The sequence below is a fragment of the Lissotriton helveticus genome, chromosome 6, assembly GCF_964261635.1.
Source record: "Lissotriton helveticus chromosome 6, aLisHel1.1, whole genome shotgun sequence".
In the NCBI taxonomy this organism is placed as follows: Eukaryota; Metazoa; Chordata; class Amphibia; order Caudata; family Salamandridae; genus Lissotriton; species Lissotriton helveticus.
Window position 1 is genome coordinate 47,308,766 of NC_136067.1, and position 12,438 is coordinate 47,321,203.

The 12,438-nt window shown below is 44.8% G+C and overlaps 1 protein-coding gene across 7 annotated transcripts in view; it reads right to left on the reverse strand.

Annotated features, from left to right (window-relative positions):
* The window catches only part of DNAH8 (dynein axonemal heavy chain 8), a 10,041,960-nt gene that overhangs the window by 3,238,505 nt on the left and 6,791,017 nt on the right, over positions 1-12,438 (reverse strand). The gene's annotated exons all lie outside the window — the stretch shown is intronic.

The window sequence follows — 12,438 nt, forward strand, 5'->3', positions numbered from 1 at the left end:
AGATATAATTTTATTTCTGTGATGATGATGGATGTGAAGCACAATACCTTTAGTCGCCATGGTTTGCTAGGTGTTGGGATCTTAGGGGTTGGGGCCCACAGGGTTGGACTAAAAATGAAGGATCAGTCCACTGTGGCTATGTATTAATTGGTTCAGGGGGGATTGTCGGGGGGGAAAGCTGCCGCTGCCGGAGATGGAAGCTCAGCGGCCATACATAGGTCATGTCTGACCTAGTTGCATGTGAGGGGTATAGGGGGGTGGGATTGGGGGGAAGGTTCTTTGGTGGGGTTCGGTTTGGGATCAGCACAATACGAGTTAGCACGTTTAGTGAGGGTTAGGAAGGAGTTTGTACTTGGGCGCAAAGTGCTCTGACTTGGTTACAAAATGGTGGGCGAATGAGCGTGATGAGTATCACAGAGAGATCTAACGGGGCAGGTGGATCTGGGTTTATTGTAAGGAAAGTTGAAACTTTGAACCTTGAGTTTACGGATTGTGACAGTGAATATTTGTGGGTTAAACAACCAAAATAAGAGGCATAAGGTGGCAATTTGGCTTAAAACTCATAGATTTTCTCTGTGTTCAAGAGACACATATAAAGCACGTATTCTGGAACAATTAGGATATAAACTCCTGGAGCACACCACACAGGGCTCACACACAAGGGGGGGTGGCAATTCTTACCCGGAGGAATGATGTAAAGATGGTAAAATGGGGTCGCTGGGTGCTGGTTGAATGATTGCTAAATGGCAATACATTCACACTATGGGCCCTATTAGGATATCGGGCGGATCGCCACAGCTCGCATGGCGGTGGCGATCCACCCGACATCCGCCCCCGCCCGCCACCCATTTCCCCCCCGCCATATTACTATGGCGGGGGGACCACAGTGGACGGAAAGACCGTCCTCCGCTTTTCTGCCTGGTCAACAAGTTAACCGGGAGGAAAATAGTTTAATATGGTGGTGGTGTCTGTTAGACACCACCAACCATAATATGATGAGGGCGGACACATGCCTTTCCGTGGTGGCAACGCCGCCACGGAAAGGCATGCGGAAATCACTTGCGGGGGCCCATTGCGGGCCCCCAGGGATTCTGAGGGGTGGGGGGTGCACATGAGGCATTTCAATAGACAAAGTGGCAGGCACCATTGAAATGCTTGGTGTGCATTTTTAGCATTGGGGCGGGCAGTGCTTTCAGCATTGTGGTGGGCGCATCCTAATTGCCCAACGTGACCCCCGCCCTTATGGCGGACGGTCCCTTTTTGCATCGGGATGGCCCTATGTCCCGTTTATGGATCAACGTGTGATGACTCTGAAAGGTTAGAATTTCTAGATGCTAACCTAGCAACATGGCAAACCCCAATGATAATCTGTGGGGATTTTAATATTAATGGTTTTAGGTGTCCAGTGGGGTACTCCAGGAAGTAAATATTCTGGTAGGAAAGGAAGAGTTGGCTTAGCGCTAACTGATTTTGTATTAATAATGGCTTAACAGATCTATTGGCATACTTGAATCCCACAGACTTAGGTAGCACTTTTTTTTCAGCACCGCACTAGTCTATTTCCCGATTAGATTATTTCTTTGTGTCTCATCAGTTTATCTCTAACTCCCATATTGAGAGGCATCCTCGGATACTTTCGGACCACAACCCATTGGTCCTCACAGTTAGCTTTAATGGAGAGGACAAGCAATATCGAGGATGGACTTTCGAACGGAGGTTGCTGTATGACCCAGAATATGTGGTACACATGAAAGGGTGGATCAAAGAATTCTGGGATTTTAATCGTGGGAGCACTAATGCGGGAATAGTTTGGGCTGCTTTTAATGCTGGATCAGAGGGGAAACCACTAGCTCCAGTCTGCACCGTCAGAGGAAACGGGAGGAGGAGATTAAAGATAAGTTAACCAAGCTGGAAGAGGCACTGGCCACTGCAATTAGTATGGGAGAGCCAACTGAAGAAATAATACTTCAGCTAGCTATAAACAAGGCTGAGGTTAATGAACATGTCGCAGTAAAAGCTGCAGGAATCTATGTGGCTAAAAAAGAGCATTGGCATGAATACAATGAACAGGTGGGGCATACTCTGGCCGTAAGAGTAAGGCAAACATTGGCGGCAGGCGAGATCTCGCAAATTTATGATGCTAACAAAAAGGTTATAACAGACTCGGTAGGGATTAAGAAACGTTTAGGCTTTTTTATCAATACTTATGTAGTAAAGAATCGTCAGATGTGTCGCCGGATATACGAAAGTACTTAGATAGTATCTCTATACACAAGGTTGATCTTGTTGATAGGGAAAAACTTGAGAGGGTGTTGACTCATGAAGAAATAAAGGGAGCTTTGCAAGATCTACCATCTGGCAAAACGGCTGGCCCTGACCAGATCCCACTAGAGTTCTACAAAATATTTATAGATATTATTGGATTAGACCTGATTGAGGTTATCCTGTTGGATCAAAGTGGGGGGCCTGCACCTGAGTTGTGGGCCAGAGCAGATGTTATAGTTTAAAAAAATAAAAAAGCCACCTAGGGAGCCAGGTTCATACCGTCCCATTAACTTCTTGAACAGCGATGTCAAAATCTTTTCGAAAGTAATGGCCACAAGGCTAAACAATATTTTAAGGAAAACTATTCACCCCTGTCAACACAGGTTTATAACCGGCCAGGGTACCACACAGCATGTACGTCGAGTGATAACACTTTTTGATGCACGGAGATCTCAGAAGACCCTATGGCCGCTTTGCTATTAGATGCTGAGAAAGCATTTTATAGGGTCTCCTGGGAATTTCTATGGGAATCCAAAATTTTAGCCTATGCGGATGATGTAGCCATGGTTACTACCAATCCGACTTCGGCTTTGATGGTGATGGAGTCAATAGCACAGGACTTTGGTATATATTCTGGATATGCTCTAAATCAGACCAAAACGCAAGTTATAAAGAATCAGTTTGCTACTTGTGAAGATCCTTGCGTTATTGATTCAGCAGTATATCTGGGAATTACGATAAGGCCTGATTTAGAGAGCCTTGTAGCCAAGAACATTGAGCCAGTAATCAGGAAGGCCAGAGTTGATTTTGACAGACTAAATATTCTTCATTTATCACTGGTTGGACGATGTACCGTCGTGAAGATGATGTTTTTGCCAAAAATCCTTTATCTGTTTATTGTAATATTGCTGGAATTTCAAAAGCATTGGTTTAATAGCCATGAAGGTATTATTTATCGATGTATTTGGCCACACGGGAAAACTAGGAGGGCTCTCCGGTTTATGTCTTTGCCATGGGAGAGAGGGGGCTTCTCGGTTCCTGATTTTCGAGGTTATTATTGGGCTGCTGCTCTTCAATACATGGGTATATTGTTTGGGGCATGTTCCGGGGATTTGGAAGGGGAAACAGATCTTCCCGATGTGTATACGTTGTTACTGGGGAAGCATGCAGAGAGCTGTTCTGGAAATTCACAGAACCCAGTTATTAGAAAAGGACAACATTCAAAACTCTTATTGTTGCTTTTAAAATCTGGAGGGGGATTACAAAGAAAGATTGGCCTGGGGAGACGTAATCACTACACTCTGCTTTATAAAAACCCCACTTTTCCGGAAATCTTCTCAGATGACGTCACTGCAGTCTGGGCAATGAAGGGAGTTCGGATGGCCGGGGATCTAATAGTGAACGATGGGTTTCGCCAGTTTGGCGATATTCAGCTGGAGTTTGGGTTGGACAGGGGTAACTTTTTTAAAAACTTGCAACTGCATAGTTTTTTGGGTAAAAAATGGGGGGGGGGGGGTTATTGGGTTTAACAGAAATAAAATCATAGATACTATTAGGGGTAGTACCAAGGGCACTATTCGGCTATTGTACGCAGAACTGAAAGTATTAAAACAAGAAGAGCTGGTTAAGCACGAGAATAAATGGGTGGAAAGTGTGGGGGCCGCACCAGAGGGGTTTGCAGAATCTCTAGAATTAGCTCAGACGGTTTTGTGCTCTGCCGGGCTCCATGCCCAACAATTAAAAACTGTCTTTGCTTTATACTATACCCCGGCAAGAACAGCGCAGTGGGCGGGCTCTCGGGATTACTTGCCCTCGGTGTGGTGTGTTGGCAGCAGACCTCGTGCATATGTTTGCATCTTGCCCACGCCTTCAGAGTTTGTTAGAATCCATCACGAGATTCTTAGATCAGTCTCTGGGGCTAAAAATTACATTAACTCCCGCTCTGGTTTTGTTGGGAGTAAGCTGTAGGGAACAGAATGATATGGCCTATACATTTCTCTTTATGGTTACGGCTGTAATACAGATGAGTATCGCCTCTGCCGGGCTTGATCCTTCACCCCCCACTTTTTATCAATGGCTATCTCGCCTACTTTCAATCTAAACAATGGAAAGAGCCATTTATGAGAGGAAGGGGAAAAAATAAAAAATGTTAGGGCGGGATATTTGTGTCCCCAAGCAAAATGGAAGGATTCATAGAAAATATAATAATCTAGGTGTATAAGCTGAGTTGGCGCGCTGATTAATATATGGGGTCTAGCTTAATTGTTCTTGTTTTTCTGTCTGTTAACCCGTATCTATGTTTTATGCTTATCTGTTTGTTTGCTTTTTAGATATTTCTCCTCCTTTTGCTGAATTGTTGAAACGTTTCGATTATTTTGATGCTTTGCAATTATTTTGAAAATAATACTTTTAAACCTTCTTCCTAAAACCTTATATTACTGTTCTATGAATTCGGTTGTAATCTATGCTGATATCTGGGGGGGGGGGGGGAAACATTGAATAAAAACAGTTAAATAAATAAAGAATTACATACATATCTCAATAGATTTGGTTACATACTATTGGCCCATTCGGGTTTTACCTCTGGGTCCGGGGGAGTCGACACTGCCCCTAGTGCCCCAAATGACATGGTATGATTCACTGAGCAGATATGTAGCACTTACTGGGGTCTGGGATGTCTGGATCATTAATCTGTGCTCGGTGTATGTGCTGCCCAAAATGAATAACAGTAAACTGCCAGAGTTGTGCTCCTGCTTCTAAAATTCCCAAACAGGGACTTGGTAATGGGTGGAGACCTGAATGCGGTGATGGACCCTAATACATACAGACTATCAAGCTCAAATCGGGAAGTGGAAGGAGACACCTTAAGACATTTGTGGAAGCAATGGGACTGATAGATCTTTGGTGAGCGCACAACCAATACGCATATTTTTCAGCATCACATCATGGTAATTCATGACAGGAATACTTTCTGACACATTCCTCTGTGGCAGGTAGCTTCCACTGGGCAATACATAGGGCACGAGGCCTAAGTGACCACTCAAGGGTATAGGTCAAACTGCAGAGGCTCACAATTACCTATATACTACCACCCCACATAGCCACCTGGCTACTTAAAAATAAGCAGACACAAGACAAGATCCACGAGCAAACAGAACAATACTTTCAGGACAATCAATGATCAGTATATTCGTCTGTGGTGATCTGGGAGGCATATAAGTGGTAATAATGGGACATGCTCAGGCTCTGGCAGGGGGGAGAAGAAAGAAAGGAAACTACAATACGAAACACTTGAGAAGGAATTACTACAACTAGAGTGCAATTGAAAATTTGGCAGAACCAGACCTACTGGTTGGTCATCAAATACGGCTTTAGTAGAAGGAGATACAAGACTTGGCGGAGGAAACTTATAGGGAATACAACAGGTCAATCCACAGGCGAATATACAAAATAGGTGGAGAGGAGTTGGCCAAATGGCTAGGGCGGTCAACCTCCAACCCGGGGAACCGGGTTCAAGTCTCTGCAATGATGATGAACATCCTGTGATTCTGGGTAAATCACTTAATCTCCCCGTGCCTAACAAAAACATGAATGTGTCCTCATGTAACGCAACTGGTGCTATGTAAAGCGCTCTGATACCCGGTTCCGGGTCAAGTTCGCACTATATAAAACTCCGTAAAAAAAAAGGTGACAAACCCACAAAACTAATGGCGTTGTCGGAAAAGGGGAACAAGGAGCTACATTGGGTGCTGGAGGTTAACAATTTGAAGGGAGAACTCTGTACAACAGGAAAGAATATTGCGGAAGCATTTGCAACCCATTATGAGCAGACATGCAAATCCTCCATGACCCGCACCAAGGCGGATTGTGTAGAACTCCTAAAAGACCTACACCTCCCCATGCTCACACAAGAAGATAGTGAAGAACTAGACAGGGACATCTCCGGAGCAGAAATCTGTGGGGCCATTACATTGCTCCAGTTAGGAAAGGAAGCTGGGCCAAATGGCATACCTATTGAAATATACAAGGGGGTGGTGACTCTGATGTCCCCACATATGCTAAGCATGTTTCAAAAATCGCTGCAACAAGGCGGCCTATCAGTAAATCAAACATTGGACATGATTGTGGTGATTCCAAAACAGGGTAAACCTTGGAGATCTGTTCCTACTTCAGGCCAATCTCCCTGCTAAATTGAGAAGCAAAGGTCTTGTTGTGTGTCCATTTAGATACGGCATATATATTTTCCGATGTATGCCCTTATATAGGTACAATTCACATTGCCCATATTTAGGCACAGAAACCCAGCCCTTATTTAGGCATTGCTCATGCTAACCAATACAGGCATGGTCAACTACATCCGTTCATCATTGTCACAACGAGTTCTTGGAAAACCAGACTCTTAAGCCTTTAGGACTTCCGCTTGCTTGGATATTGATTTCTCCAAGAACTCATTTATTATGCATGAACATCTATTCCTTAGGGTTTCCTTCATGACATTCTTATGCCCGACTTTTACGTCAATACTGGCATTCCTAAACACCTTCAAGGTGTAAATATACCTTCACCTGCCATGGCAAACCATGGTTCAGCTGCTTACTTGCACGAAGCGGCTCGCCACGGCAAGTTGGGAACGAAGTCAAGTCCCCGCCTGACGCACTGACCAAACGCTGTCATCCTCCTCACCGAGAATCCAGCTCCAGTGTTTCTGACTTACCTTGCGGGGTGTTAGAGATCGAGTCCCGGAAAGAGATTCCAACCTCTCTCATTCTAAGGTATGGAGCCGGCTAGAACCTAGAGAAACTTTTGGCAACTCTTGGCAAAACTAAACTTTAGCTAAACTAGACTAGAGCTAAACAACACCTACTTCTTCCCTTGTACTACACTAAGTTAGGTACACTGGGGTAGGATTATTTTAGAAGCACCAGATGAGTTTTTTAGCCTGTGTTATTTATGTATGTATTTTTATGAATATATGCCATAGCTACAGACCATGCTATTGCAGTATTATTTTATCTCACTGCTAATGCTGTACGTATTATACTTAGAGTTCTGTCTTACGATTGTAGCAGTTCATATCTCTTGCATGAGAAATAAGACTGTTCAATAATTATATTGAAACGCCCGTCTGTCAATTTCTGTGCAACTCGGTAGAAGCAAAGCATGCACAGTTGACTAAGTGAAACGGTTATCTATTGTTTCCATGATTCTGATATTGTTCCAATTCTAAGGGAAACAAAGTTGTCATGTTTATGCAGCTGTCAAAAACTAATCCCTTCTTGTTGATTCGAGAAGCTTCTAGTGACCTCTGAGTTAGCTGGCGCACACAAGTAATAAAGTTTAATGTACTCAATAGAGACATACTGACCTCAGTCCTATGTTGAATCTATAGTGTATATTATTAAAATGCGCAGAGCCTATCAGGGATATAGGAACTACACTACATGGCGCCCAACGGTTTGGTAAGGCACTAATTTAAAGCTAGATACTGAAGTAACTCAGTCGTGCTTTTCTCAGAGACCCTTTACTCATAATACTGCATAAGTCGTCTGGAGTGGGTAAGGGATAATATGCGCCACAGCTGAGTAGGACAAAAAGAACAAGTTACTTACCTTCGGTAACGCTTTTTCTGGTGGATACAGTATCTGCCTGTGGATTCCTCAATTTGTGAATATCCGCTGCGCAGCAGCCATTCGGAATTTTTTTGTAGCTCTCTACGCCAACGAGGTCATGGACGACGTCACAGATGGTACGACTCCACTCGCGACCCCGCTGATGTCACTGGGTCCATAATAGGGCCTCGTCGGCGTGATGACGTCAGTTCCGCCCCTTTTTCCGTGCCCCCGAGGCACACGGACGGACTGACATACACAAGTATAGTATACAAAATACACAGTATTTGAACCAACTCACATAGTGTGAAAACTATTTGAAAGGTAAAAACAATTGAAGGGAAACTATTAAACATTTCCATTGTAAAATACAACATAAATACTTGCTGGTATAGAAGAGTGGACAATGGGGAGGCGGGTGGGTCAGTGAGGAATCCACAGCCAGATACTGTATCCACCAGAAAAAGTGTTACCGAAGGTAAGTAACTTGTTCTTCTTATGGATACATCTGCCAGTGGATTCCTCACCTTGTGAATAGAATCCCACAGCAGTCCCCACTCCCGGAGGAGGGTGTCCACTCCTCTATACCAGAAAATCTTGGAGGACAGAACGCGCAAAATGGCCGTCCCTCCTCACTTCGGAATCTAAGCAGTAATGCTTCGCGAAAGTGTGGATGAGGCCCAATTTGCCGCTCTGCAAATGTCCTCTACAGGTACACCTCTAGACAAAGCCGATGTTGAAGACTTTGCCCTAGTAGAGTGAGCTCTAATACCCTCTGGAGGCTCCTTACCAGCCAGGGCGTAGCAGATCTTAATGCACAAGATAATCCATCTTGAAAGTGTGCGCTTGTGCACCGCTCTTCCTTTCTTGCAGCCAGCAAATCCCACAAAGAGCTGTACACAATAGTCTTTAGTTCTATCGCTATAAAAGCTCACCACCCTCTTAGGGTCCAGACGGTGAAGCCGCTCCTCCTCCTTGGAAGGGTGAGGGGGAGGATAGAAGGTAGGAAGGGTAATGGACTGCCCCAGATGGAAGGGAGTTACCACCTTAGGCAGAAAAGCAGCCGTAGTCCTGAGTACCATTCTTTCAGCATGAATGGTCAAGAATGGGGGTTTTGAACTAAGAGCTTGAAGTTCACTTACCCTCCTTGCCGAGGTAATAGCTACAAGAAAAACAGCCTTAAAAGACAATAGCCTCATGGGACACTTGTGCAATGGTTCAAAAGGCGAACCCATCAAGAAGGTTTAGACAAGATTTAAGTCCCATTGAGGTACAATAAAAGGAGTAGGAGGGAATTTGTTGGTAAGTCCCTTAATGAAACGCAACACCACAGGTGACTTAAAAAAAGATGGCTGGTCCGACAAACAAAGAAATGCTGACAATGCCAAAATATAACCTTTTACCGTAGCCACAGCAAAATCCTGCTGGGCCAGAGATAAAGCAAACTGAAGAATGTTGGATAAACGAGCCTTTAAAGGGTCAATAGACTTTTCCCCACACCAAAGGACAAATTTAGACCACCTATAGGAATATATAGATTTGGTGGAGAGACGTCTGGTGGACAAAATAACATCCAGTACATAGGAGGAAGGGAAAAAGAATTCAGGTTTCCCCGTTCAATCTCCAGGCTCTGGAAGTGGGGGTGTAGAACCTGCCCCTGGGACTGCGAGTGGAGGTCTGCCTGAGAGGGAGAGGGAGACGGAGCAGAGGGCACGAGGAGAGGTGGAGAAGATCTGTGTACCACACCCTTCTTGGCCAATCCGGGGCGATCAATATGACTTGGGCCGGTCTTGGCGAATCTTCCTCAGAACCCGAGGAATCAAGGGCATGGGAGGAAACACATAAAGGAGTTGTGAGTCCCAACTCAACTGAAACGCGTCTCCCAAAGCTCCCTGCATCGGATACTGGAGACTGCAGAATGGCGGGCAGTGAGCATTCTCCTGAGTTGCAAACAGGTCTACCCGAGGAGTTCCCCACGTCTGAAAGACGTGACGAACCACCTCCGGATGAAGTCTCCACTCGTGGTCTGCCGAGAACTGCCGACTGAGACTGTCTGCACGTACGTTCAGAACTACAGCCAGATGATTTGCCATCAGACAAATTTGATGGTCCTGAACCCAGGACCAGAGACGCAGAACCTCTCTGCAGAGACACTGTGACCCTACTCCTCCCTGCTTGTTGACATACCACATCGCGGTAGGGTTGTCCGTTAGGACTTGAATCGACTGACCGCGAAGGGAAGGGAGGAAGGCATTGAGCGCCAAACGTATCGCCCGTAACTATAGAAGGCTAATGTGAAGCAACCTTTCCTCTGGAGACCATAGACCCTTGAGCTCCAGATCCCCCAGATGAGCACCCCACCCTAGAGTGGATGCCTCCGTTATCACTGTGGCAACCGATGGAGGCAGATGGAAGGGCTTTCCTTGAGACAGATTGCCCTCCATCGACCTACGGGGCCTCAACGAGAACATTTGGGTTAAGAGATTTCCCCTCCCCAACATCAACGAAATACTGAGTACTATGGGGAAGGCAAATTATCAAGTACAACTTCACCCGGACTCAAGACCTTTAACGGCTTTCTCGTCCCCATTTGGCACTACTGGGCCATCAATCATTTAAAATTTTACCTTTGGGGAACCAAATTTACGGTCCGCACAGACCATAAGCCTTTGATGTACATTTTTTCAGCTAAGCAAGCACACTGTGATTCACCACGAATAGCCAAATGGATACTAGGCCTAGAGAATTATAGCTTTAAAGTGGAATACATGCCGGGATATGAAAATATATATGCAGGTTATCTATCAAGGTCACCTATTCCGAATGACTACTCGGAGAATCTTTTGGATGCACCTATTTTAACTATTCAACTTCCCTCCCTCACCAAAACAGAATGGGATGAGAAAATGAAGAAAGATCCCATAATGAATTCTCTGAAAGACCTAGTTGTTAATGGATGGCCAGAAAAATGTTACAATGTCCCAGAGGACATGAGAGACTTTTGGGATGTAAGACACAAACTTACAATCATCGACGACAGGATTTATCGTAATAAGAAAGTCGTCCCACCTTCAACTCTCAGAGGAAAAATCATAGACCTTGCCCATGAAGGTCATCTGGGCAGAAGCATTACTAAATCCAAAGTCAGAAATAGTTTTTGGTTTCCCAAACTAGACTCTATGGTGGAAGTAAAAGTCAAGGAGTGCATTAGTTGCGCTAAAAGCGATAAAAACAAAATATTGCGCAAGGTTCCTTTGTCCCCGGTGGAAGACCCGACAGTACCATGGACAAAGCTCGCAATGGATATAATTGGTCCAATGGAAGCCTTAGGTCCACAGAGAACATTTATGTTTGTCCTAGTGGATTACACTTCTTACTGGATAAATACCAAACTTACATCCACTGCTTCAACTAAAAACCTCATTTTGTTTTTTAAATCAGTTTTCTCCTTTGAAGGAGTACCTGCAATTCTCGTGACGGACAACTGACGAAATTACCACGTTCCTCAAAGATTTAAATATCAAACACGAGAAAACTGCGCTCTACTGTCCTAAGGCAAACGGCTTGGCGGAGAGAACCAACCGCATGATCAAGGAGCATATCCAACTGGCGATATCCAATGGATTCAATATTGAGGACTCCCTTAGGAACTGCTTGTGGGCCTATCACACTGCTCCTAATTTTGTCAATGGAATTTCTCCTTTTGTGGCATTAAGGGGTAGAGAGCCAGGCACCAAGTTGATTCCTCTATGGTTGGATGGCGGAAAAGCGGTAACAGTCAACACCGATGCGAGCCAGCAGAAAGTCCATCAACACCAAGCCAACTACAAGAATTGGTATGATCGTAAACATGGGGTGAGAGACTTAAACATCAAAAATGGTACTCCAGTTGCGGTAAAGAAACCTACCCATATCCCATTCGGACAGAGCAAATACTTTCTTCCCTAGAATGTAAGAAAATGCTGGAAGAATGTAGTGAAACTGGAAGATGGGCACACTTGGAGTGGGGATAGACTTGCCACAAACCGTTGATCTCTTGCTCCTCCTTCTCTTCTCTGCTCCTTCTCTGCTCTCCCTTTCCTTGCTCCCTTACTCGCCAACCTTTCCCTGATCTTCCTTTTCTCCATCGTTTTCACCTCCAAGATATAAAGGAGTGTTGTCTTTTACCTTATTCCCAATGGTACATTCCTCCCCTTCCCCCCCTCCCCTTCTTACCTGTTGGTATGTCCGGGAGCTCCATTTAGAATGTTGAGAAGGGTCTACCACTTCAGAGAGAGTGGATGACTGGAATAAACGTGCCTTCTTCTTCTTACCTGAGACTGTGTGAGTCTTTCTTTGATTACAACAGACTCCTTCTAGTAGCCACTGAAGAACCCATGATCCTTGCCACCGAGTCAGCTGTGTCTAGCCCACTCTGAATGACTTGACGTGCAGCAGCCTGGGTATCGTGTAAAACCTCCTCAAAATTCTTCTTGTCTTCCTCAGACAGCTTAGGCAGCAACTGTTTAGATGAGTCCATCAATGCATGGATGTATCTACCCATCAAACATGCAGCATTCGTTGA